Genomic DNA, 16,266 nt, shown 5'->3' with positions numbered 1-16,266 from the left:
CCTTATTGTTTAAAGACGAAAATAGAACGAAGGAATGTTTAAGCATCGTGTACAATAAGCTTCTTAACGGATAGCGAGAACGGGACGGATTAATCGCATAAGAAATCGAGAGGATAGCACATAACCTAGTAAATCGTAGTCGGTTCATGGAATTATGTTGAACAGAAGCGATTCCACGTAACGATAGAGAGAAAAGGAAGGGAAAACGGCTCTGTTGGACGCCGCAGGGGGAACATGAAAGTTAAGCGTGTGTGTAAAACGTCAGGCTCCGGTGGCAGAAAATCCTCGCGCTCTAATTGCGGTATGCAAAAGTCTGAAACCATGATCATCAGCTAGTTCCTCGTTTGTTTGTTTCTTTTTTCGAGGAACATCGTTAGGCGTTCTAATCGCGGCGAAAAACATTCGATCAGCGTTTCGCAGATGGGGAGGAGGAGGGGAGGGGGTAACTCTCGCGAAAAGAAACCCGGCGAGCAGCGGTAATGGGACTGTCCTCGGAGATCGGTAAAAAGCTGAAATCAGTGAGAAACCGACATCATAATTGCGGTTCCTTTGGCACCGGGCTCGGCTTCCCGCATTAATCTTTCTTCTGGCTTTGCTAGCAGAGCAGAGAGGTTAGGAGCGAGAACGAGCGCGGCTCGGGCCGCGACGCAAATACTGTTTAAATCTTCAAAGGCGTTTCCTTATTCGGGGGGGGGGGGGGGGGCAGACGTCTGCTGGGCCTCCCTTTCAATAGTTCATATTATTCTGACCCCGTGGCCACCCCCCACGGCAGCACTGTGCCGCCGCGGAACCAATAATGTCGTCGAAGGAATGGTTACGGAATGCAAATACCGAATCGAGTTCCTCAATGAGAACGCGGCGTTCCGTGACGGACGTCGGACGAATATCGGCGCGGCGACTCGAAACAACGGCCGCCGAATCGAATAGCGGGATCGTGGCTGGATCGGGGGTCGCGAAATCGTTCGCACGGTTCGATGTTATTAATCATTTGCTCGGAGCCTTCCGGGCGAACGGCGACGTCGCGCGGCCCCGTTGCCGTCAAATATTCAGGTCGCTCGTGAAACCTAAGGCCTCCCCTGTTTCGCGAATCTTTAAAGGGTCTCGAGAATACCGGGACCTCGCCGGGACTCTCGAGTTTTCTGACCACGTGACCGCGGGGTTCCATGGAACCTTCAAATTTTCAAGCCGCAAATTGGGTGGTCGGGACACCTCGTTACAACGTGGAAATATTTCTTGACTCGCGAATATTATTTATAGATGCCGTTTCGTCGTTTTGACCGGTCAGCGCTGTTTTTGACCCGTACACTCGTAACGCAAAGCGTTGTCATTTCTTCGTGACGACTGTACCAGTCGAAAACAGTTGACTGGTCGACACGTCAATTATCAAACTTATTTCGAAGGAATCTGTTCCAAATCCCTCAACATTTCTTTCTTGCCCAGTCAAGCGACCTTCAAAAAAGTGTGGGCCAATGACGTGATCTCCGACAATGCCGCATCAACAATTAACGGACACCACGGATGTTGAAGTGGCACAGTTTTCATCCATCGAGGATGAAACAAACATCGTTTCGGGCATGTTTTGTAAACAAAACCACACCAAGGCTATCGGAACCTGTGAAAGTTATTATTGCGATACTCTTCGGTTTTTTAACGATTTTCATACTTTGCGCGACTGGAATGACCTTGAGTTATAGGTCGCTGGATTCGTCTTAAAATCGGCAATAATGTCATCGAAAAAGAAATATATAGTTCCATTTAAAAAAACATCGATGACCTTGAAATCTCAAAAAATATGATCTTGAAATCTCAAAAAATATGACCTTGAAAAAAAAACATTTCCACTAAAATACGCCCCCCTCCGAACCAAACAATTTGTTTCTGAAGCATTTTCGCGTATCATTAATGATAATGGAGATATTGCACTGTAACACTTCATTTGCTCCACCCTTTATATGATGTCTTTTACTAGATTATATATCTCATAAAAGTATTGTATAATTGCAGTAACTTACACGCTTCTCCTACATTATTAACGCACGACTTTTTTCAAGTCGCGTGAGATCGCCGCGGTCTCCATAATCCGGTTGAGGGTCGAGCCTTAAAAATTGTTGCATCGATGTCCGAATATTGTACGAGGAATACAGTCGCGGTTCTTTGGATTCGATCTCATTTAATCTAGCACCGGAGAACAGTTATGCCGAACGAAAAAGACAGTAGAAATCGATCGACTGGCGGTCGTCCACCGGATCGAAGAGTTAAAAGGAATTCAAGCGACGTGACTTCGGCACGAACCCACGGTAAGAGGCGAACGTGTCCATATTCCCATTGGCCCGAGAATTCTTGCATATTTCAAAGTCGCGGGGCGAGCGTACGTGGCCACCGTTCTCCCTCGTCCCGGACAATTTCAAACACGAGATAAAGAATCGGCCGACTCGCCGTCCCTTTACGCGCTCTTGTCCGTGATAAATCTCGCTCGCCGGGCGCAAAAATAAATATCACCGGGCGCCCGTTAACCCGGAAGTTTACCCGCGACGCGAAAACTATCGTGCCAGGACGTATAAAACCGTGCAGATCAATCCGCGCGAGCAATTTGCAAAAACGATCACGCCGCAAGCTTCGTTCGCGAAAAGTCGCGCTGCTGCTGACCCTAGCTCGTCCTATATCCTGCCAAAAGTAAGATCAGCGTGCAGTGTTCGCTTTTAAGATATTGTCAAATATGAATATTATTCATGTATCGAGAGATTTTTCCAACCATAGGCGAGTTTTACTCGTTCTACAAGATATAAGGTTATTAAATTCTTGAGATTCGCTTCATTTAAAATTGGAACACCCATACCTTATTATTCACACCATTACGAAATTATCCTTAATACCATGAACACGAGTACACTCAAACAAAGAAGAACTTTGGCAGACATTTTTTTCATTTTGAAAATTATTAACCAAATAATCGATTGTCCATCCATTCTAGAAGTAATGAAACTAAAGGTTCCTGCTAAAGCAATACAGTCAAAAGAATTATTTCACGTAGATTACTTTAAAAACAATTTAGGATCTCAGAATTGTATAACGAGAGCTTTACGAACAGCAAATAAACTTAGTCTATAATATAGAATAATAATAATAATAATAATATAAAGAATAATAATAATAATAATAATATTCACACCACATTCATTCACAAAAAACTTAGCCAAGTTAAATTTAAAGGAAAAAACACACATGCACATTCAAAAAGCAATAATACTAAAAACATGCCAAATAGTTCGGTCGTTCCTACAACTAGAAACATAAAAAAAAAACACCCAATAGTCTGAAACAACGGTTAGACTTGGCTCTAAGCCCGTCAATCGAATTAGAACCCAGATGTAATACTGGAGAAAAAAGGACAATAATAATAATAAAATTGGAAACGTGATTCCGAAAAAAGTGAAGAATTTTTAAATATATATATATCAGTGGCTATCCTTGCGAGACCATCGATAGAAGAAAGTTCTGCTTGAAACTAAGTCCGTATACGGCGAACTCTGAATCCTCCACAAGTCTGGTTTGACATTTTCAAGCAAGAGGTAAAATACTGCTCCGCTATATTTTTCTTTTGGGCACAAGAGGCTGTAAAATTCGAAGATCTACGGGAACATATTTCTCCGTGCTCGAACAAAGCAAATTTACTTCGAACGCTGGTCTCGATTAGGCCGCAGTAAATTTCCCTCGAACTAAACCGAGAAAGAGAGAGACAGAGAGAGAGAGAGAGAGAGAGAGAGAGAGAGAGAGAGAGAGAGAGAGAGAGAGAGAGAGAGAGAGAGAGAGCAAGCTCGGCCGAATGCATCGCGTCCGGCCACGCCAGAGAAATAGAATTCCATACAGCGGCCCGATAAGTTTCGATTAAATGATACTCCGTTGGAAACTCCGTGCGCCCGCGAGCCAATCGGAGCACGCCGAAGAAAATAAGAAACGTGGGAGCGCGGCACGGAAACGGTCCGGAAGGGAGGCTCTGACCAGCGGTTTCGGCGAGCATCTGGCAAGCACGTTTGTTTACGCGAATACATGCCGCGGTCTCGTGCTATTCGCCTTAAGGGATCGTTGTAAATCGTCGCGTTTACGAGGCCCCCCCTCCGCGCCATATGGTCGAAAAGTTGCGGGGGCGGGCGCGGGACGCGCGCCCACCAGAACCAAATCGGACCCTTCGTTCGGAAACGAGGATGGTTTTACCCTGTGTCCAGGAACGAGGATGATCGCTCTCCCCGTCTGTCCTGAGAAAATCCTCTCCGACTTCCCACCCTTTCCTGATCGCGTCAAGCAGAGAACCCGGAGTTCGAGATGCTGAAATGTCTGTAATTTTTAAGCCCTTTTTTTTCTTAACAATGACAAGTTGAATTTTTTAATAAAGGTTTTACCGAACATGTAAAAATTACAACAATCTTTTTATATAATGAACTAGATTAAAATATTAAATAATGATTGTTGGATAAATAATTATAATAAATTATTGTTTACAATAAATTAAATTTATTTGAATAATTCCGAAATTATTATATATTAGTGTTTATGCGTATAAGATTTTGAATCTTATGGAATTAATTCAGATTAATAAATATAAATTAGTAATAATGAAATTTTCATATAATTATTACATCAAAATAATCCTTTTTAATCAGGCATATTACTATTATTTAAAATAATATATTATTTAAAATAAATATTATTTGTAATTTTATATAAAAGATTAACATCTATTTTTTATATAGATTAATATTTATTTTATTACACGGCGGTTTCAATTTCTCTTTGAATCACGAAGACCAAGATTTTTCTTATTTTCCAAGAAATTTCGACGTCGACGGACCAACGATGTTACGGGAAAAGTGAGATATCGAGAAAGTATGACGATTTTAAGAGACAGTGACAATGAAATAGAAAGAATGTTTTAAGACGTCTGCCTCCTCCGACGTAGTCACGTTTTGTCGCAAAACTCGCCTCAATGCAACAGTCTACATGAAACTATAAGAAAATAAAAAGAAGATCGATCGTTGCTAGTCGTTAGGGTGGTGCCCGACGTTGACGCCGGGCTAGTTTCGAGTCGGCGAAGCGTTCGCGCGAATCAAATTTCTAGTTTTCTAGTTCGTCGCCGGCAAATTCATTTCGACGCCCCTCGCGGCGCGAAATGAAAAATCGAAACCCGTTAGACGGGACTCGAACTAATCCCGGCCGCCATCGCGATCCGATAAATTCTATGATGGAATTACCGATTGGGCAATTGTTATGAAACGGTGTTTAATCAAGGCGCGGAGCGCGCATCGTCAACTGGAGAGAATCGTTCCTAGTAATTATAGAATTAGAGTGCTGTCGGTTTCCGTTGATTCATATCTTACTGATTACAAATTTTTTGCACGCTGCGAATGCTGGAATGTCTAGTCGCTATCGTATCGAGATAACACGTTGTTGTGGTCATAGAATACGGTGACTCACCGGAAATAAATATGATATAAAACAACATATAAAGTGATATTTCAAATAATGTTTCATTTTTGTTCTCTTTTTTTTTTTTTTTAATGGAGCCCGACACGATCGCATCCGTGAATGTCACATGTTGCAATTTTAAATAATATCTTCCGTAAATCGCGATGCATTGCGATTAAACAAACGCCTCGGATAGCAATAAAAGCATCGAGAGATCGAGGATTTCGCAGCCACCGGGCCAGAAAATGGATGAATCCTCGCCGTGGTGGTCCGAAAAATGAATGCAACGGCGGGCACACGAATCCGCGTATCAATTGAGTACCATTGTCGTCGCGATACAAATCAAAACAAATAGATCGAAACATTCGATGGAATGAAAACCGAGGAAATTGGAAAATACGATGTGCGAAACTAAAAAAAATTCCAGAGAGGAAGCAACCGGTGAATAGGAGACAAACGAGATTTGACGAAACGTTGTATCGTGCACAATGCCGCGAGCATTATGCGACTATTAATCAACGTGGCAGCAGTATTTCGTTCTGGTATCAAGATCCGGCAACAAAGAGCCCGAACGGTATTATCGAAGTCATTTCCGTCTTCGTTGAAAGCGCCGTACACGGGGTGTACACCGTGCCCTACCGTTTCAGGTCGAAATTTCCTAATTTATCGCATTCGCGGAATCGAATGCGAGACAACTATCATCCGGAGCAGAGCGGCGCGGGGCGGTAGCGGAGCGGAGGGGAGGGTAGAGTTAGCTCGAGTTCGCCTGAAGTTTCCATCTCTCTGTCCTGATAATTGAAAGCTCGGGACAAAGCTCGGTCTCGCGATACACCTACGTGGCCGCACACGCTCGACGACATCCGTCGAGCCGCCGCCATTGTCGAACGCGGCTTCCGAGCATGCGTCTCTTAGAGGAACGATGAAAAATAGCAGAAGTCGATTCTTTTGCGGCGGCGTTTTCATACGTCGGCTTTTCATAATACTTTGATCAACGGGGCGTTTGTTCGATTTCGCTGATCGAATTCATTGCTTCGCTTAACGTATTCGAAATGTGCTCGTTAACCTATTTATAGTATTCTAACTTGAGAAAAAATCATTTTTAAACAAATAAAAATGATTAATAAAACACTCGAATTGTAATTTTGATTGTTTAACGTGTCTGTTCATTTATTTATGGTATTTTAAGATGGTGTGAATCGTGTTGAACATTTATGGAACATATATTATGATTTGCATTGCACGAGAACTATGTAGAAAAGATTTTTCAGCTTGCGCAACCTTTGAAAAATCGTGTTTGTCCAGCTTTTCGGACCTAATACCTGCTCCGCTGCGCAGCGCCCGGATCTTTCTGCAAACACAGATTTTTAAGCGATTTGGGAGATCGGGGAGGATTTCAAAGTTTGCCGAAGGATTGTATTGAGTCCGGAAAAAAAAATGAAAGTTTTTTTCCCAATTCCGCCCATGTAAATGTAGGATCTGGTTTATAGAAATTGCAGACAAAGAGGGATTTTCGATATTTTATTATTTTTTTTACCGTGTTCCGATTTTTATAAACTTTATCAATGATACTTTATCGTGGATATTCTCGAAATATTTTTCTACGCGAAACACAGGGTTGAATCTACCCTTCAATAACGTTTTTATAGATAAAAACAGATAACGCAAGGGTGGGGGATAGTATTAATTGAATCGACGCGAGGAGTTATCGTAAAATAAAACTCAAAATATTTCCGTTTTGTATTGCGTATATATTTAATTTGAATTCAGAGAAAAATTCTTAACGTAACTCATATTATTCCGAATAAGATTTACAAAGTATTTAAATTCCTTTTTTAACAACACAAACATAATTTTAGATAGAAAAGAAGCAAATGTCTAAATATTATAATAATTTTATTTAAGGAGATTTATATACAGTGCAGTCGAGACTCGTCATTTTCACTTAGAAAATAAGGACATCGGCGAACATATTTTAATACTGCACGACGTTAAAAAAACAATCTTATAAAATGTTCTCGAACGAAAGCAAACTACACAGGGGTGTCAAATAATGCGCCCGAGTCTACGTATTACGTACAAACCATTCCGCGTGGCAACTTTGTGCGAGAACTACCCTGAAAAAATTCTCGCGCAAAAAAACCAACAATACGCGGTACCGTGAAACTGTCGTCGTCGGCGACCCGGCCATTTTAAAATGTTGCTCAAGCAAAGCAAATATGGGCGAGCAAACAATTGTCAATGGCCGTAGCGTACACTGGTAAAGCTGCACACTCAAAGAGCTGTTCCATCGAGCACTATCGCTAGGATTTTTGACAATGGGAAGTTTCGCAGAAAATTTCGAATATGCGGGCCGCAAGTATACGGCTGCAAAGCAGAATAAGAGAGACTAAAATGGAGAGAAAGAGAGAGGGAAAGAGAGAGAGAGAGAGGAGTGAGCAGAGGGCGCGGGAGTTCATTCGCGAAAGTTTTCTCATTGTCTCAGAGCGGGCAAGTTTCCCGTTGCAATTCCGCGAGATAAGTATCGACAGCTCGTCGCCGGTGCCCGTGGCGGGTACTTAGCATCGAGGTTCATTTGCAACGAGCTTTTAGCGTTAATAATGTCCCGTGGTCCGGCTGCCCGGCCTGTTCAAGATTAAGGGAACAGCGCCGGAGTCGTCGCGCCGCGCCGCGCGTCGGTACGAAGAGGGTGTCTGAGCGTCGCGGCGCCGCGGCGCCTCCGGGCGACTTATAATCCAGTACCATGATTTCCTTTTTACGGGGCTGCGGCATTAAACGGACGGCGACGTGGTCTCTTTTAAAACGGCGCGGATCTCTCGCCAACTTCGCCGTGAAACCCGGGCCAGGTCTGCGTCGCTATCTAGGGATTTTCACGCGATCTAACGACTATGCAAATCGAGAGCTCGATCACCGTTTCGCCCCGCTGTCTTTTCTTCGGCGGTGCTCGGCAGCCTTTGACTTCGTCGGCCACTTATCTCACAATTCCACCATGTTTAACCCTTAGTAGCATGATTTACGAAAGTGATTTTTTTTTAATATTACTGTGTTTGCTTGAGGGTCTGGATGAAGGGAAAAATAGCTAAAAAAATCACGATATTTATTTTACATATTTATTTAGAAAAAAAAACCAGGTATCAATTTTGATACTTCAGGCATTAAGGCCATAAAGAAATCAGATATATAAAAAATAATTATATCATAGCGAAAATAATATATTCACTTACCTCAAAAGCATTTATATTCTTCAGAAAAAGAAAATATATCAAATTTGTATTCAACAAAACTTTTAGTAAAATCTGTTTACTTGTTCACTTTGCCGCGCAAGTAATATGTCATAGATAAAATAAAACAATAATGACATTAGATTTTTTTTTTAATTTCGTTGGAAAGAATATTATACAACAGTAATATACGTACAGCCAACCTATAAAAAAAACTAATAGTAATGTGAACATTCTGTTTAAAAGATTGGTATCAAAATTGAAACTCTAGGTTATTAAGGGTTAACCTTTTGCACTCGATCGGCGATTGCGGAGCACCAATCAAAAGTGTCCCATTGTCGTAGTCGTGATCTAGATTTCACAGGTAATTTAGTTAATCATCGTATATCATGGGATCTGCTACCATTCTTACAGTTTTCTTCGACATTTCTCTACCGAAACTTGGGAAGTAAATTATTAACAATAACATCATTGGCGAAGTGAAAAATGCTGAGTTTACCGGAAAAATATACAGAAATATTCGACCAAGTAAATTGTGAAGACCGCTGTCTAAACATCTTCAGAAAATTGTCCCCGACGATGAAATATGCGATAACAATTCGTCCCCAAGAATATCGTCCTCTCTTTCGGACATCGTCGTACCAAATCGATGAGTCCAAGTCGGCGACCTTGAGGTCAGCGCACCCTTGGCAACTAACAATACCGTTCACCTTATCTTATCGTCCCCGAAAAAGGCAAATAAAAGCGCGAATCAGCGGAATGCATCCAGCTCTATCTACGCCGTTATCAAAACCACGTATAACCGTATGAGAACAAAAAAAAATGTCAGGCAGTACGAGATAGTAGCCGATAGCGTTGCCGAGACATGTTCACTATGATAGCAGTTGGTCGGACGTCTCCGCGGTAGCGATAAACCACAAGCTACGTGTTTTTTTTCCCACGGTGGGCATCAACGCGAGAAAGTGACGACGTAGTTACGACAAAACAGCGAACGAAGCGCCGCTACCAGGTAATTTACAATAGAACGCGTGAAAAGATACTCCGCACTTTTGTACTATTCTTGTTAATTTATTAACTCTTTGCACTCGAGTGGTGACTCTGGGGCACCGCTAAAATTATTCTATCACGTTGCAAAATAATTTTGGAACAATAAGATTTAGATTTGACAAATTATCAAGTAGTAAAACCATTGGCAATAAATTTTGTATGCATAAAAATTTATTTTGTTAAATAGAATGGAATGTACCACGAACCAGAAAAATTATTTAAGATTTACAGTTGAAATGGCTCCGAGTGCAAAGGTTTAAATGAAAGAAAAATTATCAATTGTTACGCTTGTTAACTAATCGCTGTGTAATCGTCTTCGCAGTTGCAATGATCTGAATTGTTCGAACGTCATTGTTCCTTAAGTGGAAAACAAATTGATATTTATCGCGTGCGAAGCTATTTCCTGGTTTAACAAAAGACCGCTATCAAGATAAATTGTTTTCACTTTAAACGCTAACAATAACGGGATCGAAGAATTACGATTAAGAGGGATTAAGCAATTATTAATAACGTCCTTATCGACCGTCAATAACATGTTAAGACTTAAACGAATGATTAATGCATTTTTCAGTGTTGAAGTACCGATAGTTCTCGCCGTGCCTGCATTCCTTTTTTGTATCCCACGATGATAGTCACCGCGGCGATATCATCCGCTGGCCGTATAGATACACCGGCGCGTCGCGTCCCTGTTATTTTTCTTTTTTTTCTTTTTGTTAAACAATCCGCGTGTTCAACGGGTAAGCCCGTCGGGGAAATTACAGCCTCGAAATAATTAATCGGCCAGGGAGCTCTCTCGGCCTCGTACGTTTTGATTTTACGGGGGGGCCCGCATAAACGGCCGAGCATTGCCGCGGTCGGTGCGCAACGACGAAACAGAAATTGCACGGCGCGAGTTTAAACAATTCCACGATGAATTATCGAAACGGTACACATTGCCGCCCCGCCCCTCTACCTCTCCCTCCCTCCCTACCTCCGTCTTTCTCGTTCGCGAGAGCATAATGGCGAGCCTGTGACTCACAATCCACGGCGAGCCGCGCGCGATCCACCCAGGAAAAATCCGAGAGATCTCTTCGCGGTCCAATTCCGTTTCAATTAGTCGGCGACGACGCGTCTCCCCGCTGCTATCGGTGACGAACAACCGTGACGAAAGTGTTGACGTTCATTCTTTTCGTTGTGGCTCTCGAGGAGATCGCGCGTGTCCTGCACAGGTATTAACCCAACTATTTTTGAGCTGCTTTCGCTGAGTTTTGACCTATGGAAAAATTAAATTATATTTCACCGTCGCGTCATTCATTTATCTTTCTCGCTGACGTTTACCAAAAATAGTAAACGCGCGGTGTTTTGTCAATCAGTCACTGTCAAACTAGATCTTTGCCCCATTTACGACGAACTCATCATTTTCTATTTTATGCACGCGTATACGGAACGCCAGTTTCAGCGAACTTGTAGCTAACTTTATCAACTGTTTTCTTAGCGCAGAAAAAGATTAAATGGAAACATAACTGTTGCATCGGAACCGATTAAAAATGTTATCAGTTTCATTCAAGCACCGACTGAAATATTTATCAACATTACTTCCTATCATTTGTTGATACGTCCACAGTTCAGGGATTAATATAACTATTATCACGTATTACATCGAATAGTTAAGCCTTCAACGACACGTTTCCGATTACCACTTCACTGCTGATCCTTTTTCATTGTTCAAATTACTCATCGAAGACCTTGTTCGTGAAATAATCGAACAACATGGCGATTAAAAGCTATGAACTCAGGAAATTATTATGTGACGTACGATCTGACCATTTTCCTGTAAAATACGAGATCATGTGACTTTTTTTTCAGAAAGTGTTACAAACGATGTACATTCATTTCTTAAATGATATTAATGACAAGATTGTCGCGCACCAAAGTTTAATCCTGTGTTAATATTACCAAGGCTGCTCCTAATTATAGCACCGTCAAGATAAAACGCGATGAATTCTCTTAGATGCTAGCTTTGCGGAACAGTAAGAACAAGTGCTATCTCGTTAGTTTATAAAAGCAACAGTAAAACATTTGTTCTGATATTGAACGAAATTAGCGATTTGAAACAAAATTGTTAAACGGTTACTGGTGTTAAACGCTTACTGTTTCACGCGCGAGTACACTGCGCGACAAAATGATAGGACATCCGAAAATTTTTCGTGTTTCTCAAAATCAATAATCCATAGAAAGGTTTTGCATGTAGTTGTATAAACAGTGCCCCTTCTTTATTAACACGTGAGAAAACAGCCACTGATTATATATTTTCACAGGAATTATATCCGTTTATGTAAAAGACGAGTCCTGTTGAATTTCAACGAATAAGTTGAAATGCAAAAATCAATCAAATGGATGGTTTATTTATTTACATTTCGACTTCTCCCTCTTAATTCCCATATTTTTAATTTCTTCAACGCTTGCATCGTTTGTTAAATTTAAAATAATTCTTTCTTCTCGGTTTTATTTAATTCGGTACCGCGGCCCGTTATGAAAGATCTAAGCTAATATTTTTAAATATCTAATTACTTAATCTTTATTGTTGAAAATTAAACTATTAATAAATAATAGTAATAAATAATAATAAAAATAAAATAATAATAAATAAATTATTATTAAATATATTAATACTATTATTAGATTAAGCTGCTTATTATTGAAAATTAAACTATTCGAATATCATTCGATGTTAGTCTTTCAACGGGCACTTTGCCACTGACGTCACTGTTCCTACTGTCCCATCATTCTGTCGTACACGGTTTTCACACAAACAGATACAATTCCTGGAAAACCGCGTAAACAGTGATCGCTATGTCGCGTATTACTGAAACAAGGATACTGTTTACATAGCCACGTGCAAAACCTTTCTATACATTATCGGGTGTTCTGAGAAACACGAAAAATTCCGGGGTGTCCTGTGATTTTGTCGCGCGCGGTGTACGTCGTCGTCGCTGTTCGGTGATCCGAGAAACTCCTCCGTGCACGAAGGGGTTAAAACCGCGACCGGGCGCCCGATCGTGCATGCAGGGGTTAATCAAGTTATCGCGGTAATTAAAGCGCGCAAGCAACGACCCGGTGAAAAAAGAAAAGCGACGGCGATCATCCAGTCTCTTAGCACGTGGTGTGCCGTTCGCTGAATGATCGATAGGAAAGATAGTCGTGGCGAGGGACGGTGCAAAAACCGTATCGGGAAGGGGAAAAACGCGATGCGTGGCAGGGGAACGTGGCCCTGATAAGATAATCCACAGACCGGTTGCGGAATCGTTGTGTCTCTACGCTCGTTACAGGGCAGAGAAACAAGAAACAGGAATCGTTTCCTGATGTTCAGCACGCGGAACTTTTTTCTCACCTGTAACACCGGGCTCTCCGCTCGCTATCTCTCATTCTCCCTCTCTCCCTCCCCTCGTTCCTTCCCTTTTATTGGACTTTTTCCGCGATCCCGTATTTCTTCTCGTTTTTCCACAGTCGGCGCGCGTTCGCGCGAAAATAATTAGCATATTCGCTGCTCCACGACCCGAACGCTTCTGGCCACAGTTCCGCGCCTCTATTTTTCATACCGGATCGGGTTAGAAACAAAGAGGACGAGCACCTTTCTTTTTCTTGGGAAGATCGGCGCACGGTGTATGCGACGCGCCGGCGGAACGCCGCGGTTTCGTGACTCGGTGGAAAAGTGCGCGAAAAGATCCGGATATCGTTCCGACCTTTAATTCGTCGCTACGAGTTTTGTCGAACCGTCGAACTGTTCTCCGTTGAACCAATTAACACCAATCGATGCTATTGAACTGTTTACTGAACCGTTTATTAAACTCATCGAACTGCCGCAAGTTTTTTTTCAAGGCATACACAGACGCGATCTCGGCGTTTTTCACTAGGCACTCTCGAGGAAAGCGCGCCCGTTGCACCGCGCGGAGCATTGCCAGCCACTGCTGGAAATAAAGGAAGCGAGGAGGTGCGTCGATGCGCTTCTGATCCGTTGCAAATCGTTGGGAATAGAAAAAACTTGATGTTCGTCGATGCGCTCGCGGAGCATCGCAAATTGTTGCGAACGGAGGATGATGCAGCGTGGGGCCTTTTAGAATAGAGAAACCGGGGAAGTGCATCGATGCGCTTGCGAAGCGTTGCGAGCCGCTTAAAACGGAGAAACTGAGAAAGTGCATCGATGCGCTTGCGAAGCGTTTTGCAAGCCGCTGGAAATAGAGGCGCCGGGGAAAGTGCATCGATGGATTTATGAAGCGCTTGAAATTTGTTGAACATTGATAAATTGAAGAACCGGTTGTGCTACAAGCTATCGAAAAAAACGGTGAGCCTGAAAAGTGCGTCGATGCGCTTGCGAATCATTACGAATATAAATGGAATGAGAATAGGAAAACCAACACGTTCGTGAAAAAGTTTTCTCGTTTTATTTTCCTCCGAATACAAAAAGATTTAGATGGAAACACGAATTTCTAAAACGTCCGAAAAGAATCTAAGTTTATTTATAGCGATATCCATTTTTTTAATGCTCGGTACAGCCGCACGCTACACGAATGCACGACATCCGCGGTCTACTTTTGTCAAACAAAAGGTATTCCTTTTTTTCTTTTTTTGTTCATCCCGTTTCTTGTGAAACAGCATTCGAAAGTGGGAAGTTACGCGAACTTCCGCAGACTATTGATCGCATAGAAAATTCAGGAAAGAACAGAAATAAGAAGACAACACGGTCTATTGTATTGTAATGTATTCACTTTCTTCCATTATTTCGTCGTCGTTAATTATTTCGTTCTAATATTTACTTCTATCGGATGCGTGAACGTGCAAGACCTCGATCATGTATTTATATAATTTTTAACGAAAACGTGGAGTCAATTAGTGACCCATTCGGCCAAGTAAGTGCTCAAAAAAATTAGTACACAATTAATCTATTACTTGGTATGATCTGTTCACATAAAAATCGATCGATATTCACAGGGGTTGAAAATGTTCCTTGTTAATCCATTTATGAAACTATACTGCCGTGAATAAATTCAGTTCGTTGAATTGTTACAATATATTGTTTCAATCATAGCGTAGACTTTCACAATACGATTTTAATTCAAGGAACTTTGTACTTGCTCCGAATGAAAACAAACGATTGGCAAACTAAAAATTCATCGTAATATCAAGCATGCATATTTCGTATACTTACAGTAGCGGTGAAAAATTTAAGACAACGAATTTAGTTTCAATTATACACGTGTAATGTAAGTACTATCTTTCCAATCAATTTCTTATTTTGGGATAATGAAGACAAATGCTTGACCTTCTAATTCTCGAAGGCTAGTGTGCTAAATGTAAACATTATTGTGTCAACAATATTGACTTTGTTTTGAGTGTCTACAAGTAGCGGACATTAATTTAAGACGAATCGCTTATGAGATATTTACAATCAGTTTCATTCCACGGTTTTACCGATTCTGATGAATACTGTGTATCTCGTCGCTTTAAGTTTATCTGTGTAGGACAAAAGCATGGGTAAATCTCGCAATTTAAGTACAAACGAAAGAGATCAAATTGTAACGCTACGAAAGCAAAAAAAAATATTTTTGGAAATAGCAACTCAAGTTCAAAACCGAACATAAATGTTTTTGTAACTGTGTAAATAAATGAGTAAACGATTATAATTAAAGATAGAACATGATAGCTTATGTTATTTATAAAATATTAATAATTCCTTTCTTTTTTCCTTCTCGTCTTAAATTTTTGTCCGCTACTTTATATCAAAAATTCGAGTCATATATAGTTGAATAAATGAGCAGATTTTCAAACGACACTACGAACGTCCGAGTTTGACAATCTCGTTGTAAAAATCTCCCGGGGGATATTTCGAGTCCCGGAAAAAGGGTAAAAATGCCGTGGGTTTCCAACGGAAAGTAGAAGAACGGATGGGGTGCACGGTAGTGGGGTTCAATAACCCCGAGCGTGGTCGATGCAGTTTCTTCGAATTGACCGTCTAAAGCGGTTCACCATTATTTTCTATAAATAGCGTCGAATTAGGACGAAGGAAGTGGATCGTCAACGAACCCGAGAGGGAATCGTTCTAATAACATAATTGCCGTCTCTGTGTCGCTCAATTAAGCGGCCCGCGTAATTCTTCCCAGCTTGTTGACGGAAACAAATCCGGTAACCGGCGAGAAGTACCTAGAGAGAGCGAGAGAGAGAGAGAGAGACACCGTTTTCTCTTCCCATGCTGTCCTGCCTCATCCACCAGTCTAATTCGGTGGCCAACTATATTTTACCAGAGATTCCGCTCCCTGTAACGATCTATTTAAATCCTATTTTCACAATGGTCATATGTGGCACAATTTCTCCGCTGATGAAAATATTTATTGGAGCGTAACAACTCCGCGATAATTTCTGAAAACTCGATTTTCCAAATTGTGCCGCGCAATTTTTATTTTCGCCTGACGAAAGCTCGCGTTCGCGCTGCAACTATTCGCCGCTCGACTTCGTGATTTGTACACGGCGAATTTCATTAATTCAGAATATAAAATACAGAAAATCT

The 16,266-nt window shown here is 41.4% G+C and overlaps 1 protein-coding gene across 4 annotated transcripts in view; it reads left to right on the top strand.

Moving 5' to 3' along the window:
- Tty (tweety) overlaps positions 1-16,266 on the top strand; it is a 74,856-nt gene that overhangs the window by 24,098 nt on the left and 34,492 nt on the right. The window contains exon 1 of one of the 4 annotated variants that reach the window (XM_078186084.1): positions 9,597-9,687. The exons of the other annotated variants lie outside the window; for them this stretch is intronic. The gene's annotated coding sequence lies outside the window, so the exon portion shown is untranslated. Of the gene's footprint in view, positions 1-9,596; positions 9,688-16,266 lie in introns of those variants that run through there. 4 annotated transcript variants of the gene reach the window in all.

The sequence above is a fragment of the Augochlora pura genome, chromosome 7, assembly GCF_028453695.1.
Source record: "Augochlora pura isolate Apur16 chromosome 7, APUR_v2.2.1, whole genome shotgun sequence".
NCBI lineage: Eukaryota > Metazoa > Arthropoda > Insecta > Hymenoptera > Halictidae > Augochlora > Augochlora pura.
Note: the sequence above shows the minus strand (reverse complement) of the source record. Positions and strands in the feature narration are given on the sequence as shown.